The 6,303-nt window shown below is 45.7% G+C and overlaps 1 protein-coding gene across 5 annotated transcripts in view; it reads right to left on the reverse strand.

Moving 5' to 3' along the window:
* The window catches only part of Rere (arginine-glutamic acid dipeptide repeats), a 334,126-nt gene extending 328,468 nt beyond the window's left edge, over window positions 1-5,658 (reverse strand). For 4 of the 5 annotated variants that reach the window (XM_032894248.1, XM_032894239.1, XM_032894222.1 and 1 more), the window contains exon 1: window positions 5,157-5,467. The gene's annotated coding sequence lies outside the window, so the exon portion shown is untranslated. Of the gene's footprint in view, window positions 1-5,156 lie in introns of all 5 variants that reach the window. The other variant, XM_032894231.1, reaches the window with a different exon arrangement.
* Window positions 5,659-6,303: the final 645 nt, after the last annotated feature.

Here is a 6,303-nt window from a genome sequence, read left to right on the forward strand (position 1 = left end):
TTCACAGAAAAGACACTGCTTATGGTTGTTAATATATTAGCAAATTTTACCAAATTAAAGACAATTCTAGCCAGGTGGTAGCACACACCTTTAATCCTACCCCTGGGAGGCAGAGGCAGGTAGATCTCTGAGTTTTGAGGCAAGCCTGGGCTACAGAGTGAATTCCAAGATAGCCAGGGCTACACAAAGAAAGCCTGTCTCAAAAGAGCAACCACAACAGACCTAATGCTGTAATCCTGGCACTTAGGAGGTAAAGACACAAAGTACAAGGAGCGTTCATGGCATCCTGAGCTACACTGAGTCTGACACTAGCCTGGCTACACAAAGCCCTGCCTCAAAAAGAAGGAAAAAAACAAAAACAAAAAACAAAAAAACTTTCTTTTTACACTGACAGAAACAGATCCTTTTGCTTACACACATAAAAAAACTTTGATGGATCATCAAGATGGCTCATCTGGTAATGGAGCCAGCTTGCCTGGTAAGCCTGACAAAGTCAGTCAAATTCCCAGGACACACATGGCAGAAAGAACTGACTTCCAAAAAAGTGTTCCTAACCTCCATATGTATACATGGTACCCACACAGATTAGTATGTATCCAACCATGACCCCACACGCAGTTTAATAATTTTTTTGAGAGAAAGTCTCACTATGAAGCACGACCGACCTAGAACTCACTACTACACCATACTCAGAGAGATCAAACTGTCTCTGCCTCCCTCTCATGGGATTAAATTCAAATGCCACCACAGTTGAATAAAATGTTTAAAAAATGTTTTAAGCTTTATTTTTTTATTGAATGTGTTTGGGTGCTTTGCCTCCTTGTGTGTCTGTGTGCAGTGTTCTAAGAGGGTGTGAAGAGGGTGCCAGATTCCCTAGAGCTGGAGTTACCCAGGAAGTCACCCTGTGGAAACTGGAAATTGAATCTGGGTCCTCTGGATAAGCACCCACTACTCTTAGCCATTGAGCCATCTCTCCAACCCAAAATAAAAAATGTTTAAAGGAATTTATGTTAGCAGTTTTATCTGACCCAGTTACCTAATATAAGAACATGAATTATATCTTAATTACTTGGCACAGCAACAAATTATTTATGTAAGTCACAATTCCAGGGCAACATGGAAACACACACCCATAATCTCAGCACTCGGGAGGCCAAAGCAAGCTTCCCAGGAGTTTGAGATCAACATGGGCTACATAGCCAATACCTGCCTCAAAAAAATGTATTAATTAATTATGGAAATCCAACCAAAACTCCAAGCTAGTAAATATTTGGGCACACTTGAGTTATTTGTAGTCAGATGTTCATTGAAATGGCAAAAGCAATCTTAGAAATACTGTAACGAATATTTAAATGCACATTTCTCACTTAAAAAACACTAGAATCGTGTTAGACAAGCTAAGTACAAACTAACATGCTTGCCAAAAACCACACTTAAATAGGATATGCAAAGCTTCAACTGTGGAATAACTATTAGGGTGCCAATAATTAATAATTATGCATGATTCAAGAAAAACTTCTCGAGGTTAAAATCCTATGATCGACTACAGTCTAGCGTACAGTGCTACCAGAAAACTTATACAGAACAACAGGGTAGTGCTCTCTCTCTCTCTCTCTCCCTCTATGTGTATCTGGAGGAGGGCGTGCAGGAAGAAGAGGAGGAGAGATGAAGTTCACAGCCCGGTTACACTAACGATTCACTTAAAAAAATGAATTTCCTGCTATCTTAACCTTTGAATCAATTGTAAAAGTAGCTGCCAAAAGCAGTTAGCAGGAAAGCACACAGCTCCCAAAGGACCTCCGAATATACAACCTATTCTACTACTTAAATGCTTTACTGATTACTGAGATTTCAACAAGATGTGAAACATTCAAAGCCAATCTTAAAGCAGCAGGTGCTCAGAACGTCCATGGTAGTGCTCAGCACACATGGGTCTTCGGTGCAGCTCATGTCCAGGACGCCTGTTCTAGCACCTGACCCTGCTCTTCAGTCCCAGCCCAACATTATGGACATTACTGCAGGGTCTGGTGTGGATACTGTCTTGCTTTTTAAAAACTTGGTTTACTGTCCGCTAAGTGAAAAGGCACTGGGATATTTTACTCCTTGATTTAGTTAACCTTTTTAGCCTAAATTGGCTTCTGGATACTCCAGTCTGTTTTCAACAAACACTGACAGAGCCTACACTGAACTGAAGCTACCTGAGTATTTTCCCACTAAATAAATACATTTGAAATGTTCACACTGCACTGTAAAAGGTGCTCAACCTTAGGCACTATGTATCAAGCTTTCAGAACTAAAATGAACCAGCAATGGCTTTAAGAATGACCAGTCTAGAATAGACGTTTACAGCTACAACCCTCTCTAACTGGTCATTGCACCCATGATGATAAACTCCTGGGAGGCATTTATCAACAGATTATTTATGAAATCGCACATACATTCAGAAGACTCTGAGGGCTAACCATAATCTTTTGTGTTAATCTGTATACACAGTCAAATTTTTGCTAGCCTCTAGTTTATTAAAAAAAAAAAAAAAAAAGAAGCCCCAAGCCATTCTTCAGGCTTGTTTAATACTGACATGACTGTTGAAAACAGTATGGGATACTGCACCACTAGCTACACAGAACTACTGATTTCAGTGAGAGTCCTCAGCCCAGCTTCTCTTCAGCCTCTTTGGCAGGGAGTGGGTGTTTAAATCCCAGAGGAAATCTCTGATGCTAGGATTTTACTTTCCCTAAGTTTATTTTTTTAATGATACCAAAAAGTTCTTAAAGAGCTGCTGGTGTATACAGTCTCCTACACCTGGAGTGCAAATGAGTCCCTATTCCGTTTTCTAGTTTAAGACAAAATACAGTTCTCACAAAAAGAAAGAGCATCAATTCAAAGGAGTCCTTGCAAGTCACAATGTGAAAATACCCCTGATAACAGAACAAATTAATGTCGAGACACAGCCAATAACACAATGAGGCTGCAGTGCGAGTGCGCCTGTCAAAGGGCATCTGTATTAGCAGCCTGGGGAAGTGGCATTTGCAGAAAGGCACAGCGGCTGTGTTTAAAAGAAAATCATTAAGCCTCAGCCGTTAATCCCCTCCCCCATCCTCTTCACTGGATCGTCAAAGCAATTAACCAGTAGAAGGTGCTATTCTGCAACCCACATGTATTCACACTAACCTCCATCCTTGGCCCAGAGCAGGATTTAGCCAGGTGGACTCTCAGCCCTGCCCAGCATTCCAAAGGGCCTCTACCACAGCCCCTAGCCAGAAAACCAAATCTTCTCTTAAAACACTATTGAGGGAAAAAACTATATTGATAAGTCAAGGACCATCAACCAATAGACACACACACACACACTGCTACATATTAACCTCAAATACAGTCTTTATCACTGTAACTGAGACAACCTATTTCTACTTAGAAAGGCCCTGGTCACACTCAGCAAAAGAAAAAAAAACAAATCAAGTGAACAAGAACAAACCTGTCCCTCACAGAGTCTGGGGTTTCGAGGAAGGGAAGGCAGAGAGTGTAAGGCCATGGCAGAGTTTATCTTTACACAGAAAAGCAAGCAACAGAAAGCAGGGCTGCAAAGGCAGGGAGGGAGACAGGAGTCTTCCTAACGTGTTCCAGAGTGTCCTTTAGTGTCCCATGCACTCATCTGCCTTGCAAGATTGGAAAAAAAAAAAAAAAGCAGACGTGCGATGGGTGAAAGAAAACTAAACAAGAAAAGCACCTTCCCATCCCCCATCTTCTCTCCTCCCTCCCCAAAAGAGCTGTTTGTCTGTGCAGACCTAGTCCCAAATATGGGAGTGAGAGAGAATGAATGTCTGTATGGAAGAACAATAAGCCCTCAGCCTGGTGTTGTGTGTGTGTGTGTGTGTGTGTGTGTGTGTGTGTGTGTGTGTGTGTGTGTGTCTGTGTGTGTCTGTGTGTGTGTCTGTGTGTGTGTGTCTGCTTCTGTCTCTTCCTTCGACCTCAACAACAGAGAGAATTGGAAGTCAAGCTTTCACCCAGACTAGGCCATCAAAATCAAAGATGGTTTGTAATTTAGGGTGGAATTAACTCGGCAAGCAAATCCATTGAAGGAAATATCTAGCCAAAGATGATTTTATTATTGTATAGATCCAATCCTCTCTCTCCCCTCCCCCATCAGACTGAGACTAAAGAAACCAGTGTACACCAGACAAAAAGGTCTCTCTTTAAATGGAAAGCGATTATAAAAGCTGTTTGAAATCTAAACCTAGGATGTATTCGTTTGAGCTGCACTAAATGTCTGTTTTGTAATGCACCAAGTTCACACTCACTAATCTGTTTTGTTTTGTTTTGTGTTTTAAGAATTGCTTTGCAGAAGGCTATTTCAAGATTCACACAAAACTACTTTTTCAAATCCACCTTAAAATAGCAGCACATACTGAAACATTTAAAGCACCCAGTTTCTCAAGGGCACATTCTGCTGAAATCAATGTTTGAAGTCTGCAATCAAAAAAAAAAAAAAATGTAAGCAAACCTTGGAAAAGAGACAGAGGATAATAACTATTCAACAATGAATCATTTTCTTTTCCTTTCAACAACTTCTCAAGCAAACAGTTTCAAAGGAAACCTGCGATACTACCTTCTCCCCATAACCCAAAATATAAAATCAAGAGGGCACCCTCTTTCAGACAGCAGAACTTAAATCAGGACAGAATTCCATGCCGCTGCAAATGGTATTTGGTTCCATAATTTTGGAATCACAGAGCTTCAGTAAAGAGACTTGAGAACACAAAGGGGGAACCTTCCTCCTAATGTGAAAACGAGACTTTAATGAGTCAGTTCCCAGACCCCCACATTCACAAATATCCAAGAAATGCACAACCTCTCACAGTTGAGCTGCTCGGCTAGTGGCATGTAACAGTTTAACCTCAGACTAGTGAGAGCGTGCCTAAGAAGCCAAGAGAGAGCAGGGGTCAAGAGGCACGTTGTACAGTCAGTCACCTGGCCCGCACAGGACCAAAGGCAGCGTCCGGCCCATGGTTCCCCGAGGGTAGGTCTCCATTCTCACCCTCTGCTTTCCGCCTCAGCTTTCCCGGTCGAGCCCCACCGCCCACCAGAGCACCCGGACCCTGGAATGAGGGGCCGAGGAAGGCAGCCCGCGGCGCGGCGCCGACAACTTGGACACTTACCTTCCCCTCAGGCGCTACACCATCAATGAGAGGGGTGGCGGCCGGGCTCCGGGGAAAAGTGCAGGGACCGGGTGGGAGGCCGCGGGGGCCGGCGGCGGACCGAGGGCGGCGGGCGCGGGGCCGAGGGAGCCGGCCCGCGGAGATGCGACGCCGGGGGGCTGCGGGGCTTCCCTGCCGGGACTTCGACCTCCTCGGGTGGGCCAAGCCTTCAGCAGTGGGAGCCCAGGACCATGTCTGGTTTTGTGGATTTTTTTTTCCCAGAGGGCGAGAGGCTCCCACAGGAGGATGGTAGATGTTTTTTTTTTTTTTTTTCCTTCCCTTCAACTAGGAGAGAAAACGAGGCGGAGACAAGGTGGGGAGCGCGTGAGGGGACGAGGCGCGGGGAAGGAGGCGGGGACCGAGGCCCGGAGGGGCGAGAGGCTGCGGAGCGCGGGGGGCGGCTCGCGAGCGTCTGTGGGAGCAGCGGCACCTCCGCGATGGTGGCGGAGCCGCGGGGCTGCTGCGCCGACCCGCCGCCCACTCCGCGCTCGGGCCCGGCCCACCTCGCAGTATCGAGCGTCTCTATTGGTGCGTCTGGACGTGACGCCCGCGGAGAACGGACCAATAGGAGGCGGAAGGCGGGCCTGGGGGCGGGATGTTTGCTCCGGCTCTCTCTTCCATTTTCTTTTTTTTTTTTTTTCCTTTTTTTTTCTTTTTTTTCTATTTTTCCTCTCTCTTTTTTTTCCTTTTTAATAAAATGAGCAGAAGGCAAGGCAAGGGGAGAGGCCAGGATTTGGTGGCAGCGCGGCCGGGCCCTTGGTGCGCGCTCCGGGCGGCGGCCGGAACCAGTGCAATGGGCTCCCCGCCCCAGGCATGGCTTTGTGCCTGGCCTGCCCTGCCCGGCCGCAGGCAGAGCTCCCAGAGGCTAGCCCTGGACTGACCCTCCCGAGATGGTCTACCTCAAGTGGTCAGGTCTCGGGTGGGCTTGGCGACTGTCCACTTGCTCCTGTTACTACCAGAGTCATAATTTGCTTTTTTCAGTCATTTAAGAGACAGATTCCTACCCCTTGAGGTCCAAGGGGAGCTACAGAGTGTTGGATCCGAAGTATTTGCTCTGATGTGCAATTCATAATGTTTTTTGAATAATGTGTGACAGAAACCGAATTGG

This window comes from Rattus rattus, chromosome 1 (assembly GCF_011064425.1).
Source record: "Rattus rattus isolate New Zealand chromosome 1, Rrattus_CSIRO_v1, whole genome shotgun sequence".
NCBI classification, from domain to species: Eukaryota; Metazoa; Chordata; class Mammalia; order Rodentia; family Muridae; genus Rattus; species Rattus rattus.